This window comes from Triticum urartu, chromosome 3, assembly GCF_003073215.2.
Source record: "Triticum urartu cultivar G1812 chromosome 3, Tu2.1, whole genome shotgun sequence".
NCBI lineage: Eukaryota > Viridiplantae > Streptophyta > Magnoliopsida > Poales > Poaceae > Triticum > Triticum urartu.
In genome coordinates, this window is record NC_053024.1 from 704017266 (window position 1) to 704017691 (window position 426).

Below are 426 nucleotides of genomic sequence, written 5' to 3' on the forward strand. Positions count from 1 at the left end.
AAATGTTTTGCTAGACCCTCCACAGCCAGAAACAAAGTAGACACCACCTTTGGCCACATAAACAGCTGATACTATTTCATGGTGTATACTTCTGCGTTCATCATTTAACTTGCAATATAGTGTCTCAGCCTCAACAGTCAACCTGGCAGCATCGTTACTCAATTCCTCAGCAACTAATCTGTTGAAGCATTCGTCATCAGCTGGAATTGTACGTGAGGTCAAATTAAAAGATGCAAGACCTGACCCATTTTTTGTGAACATGGAGGATAGTTCACACATGAGGCGATCTTGGAGATAATCCGGTGGCACATCATACCTAGGATTACCAAGTGCAGCTGAAAGCCTATACGATATATCCTCGGACATACTTGGCCAGAATTGCTCAAATAGAGCGCGACCATTGCCAACCTCAGTGTAGAAGAACAG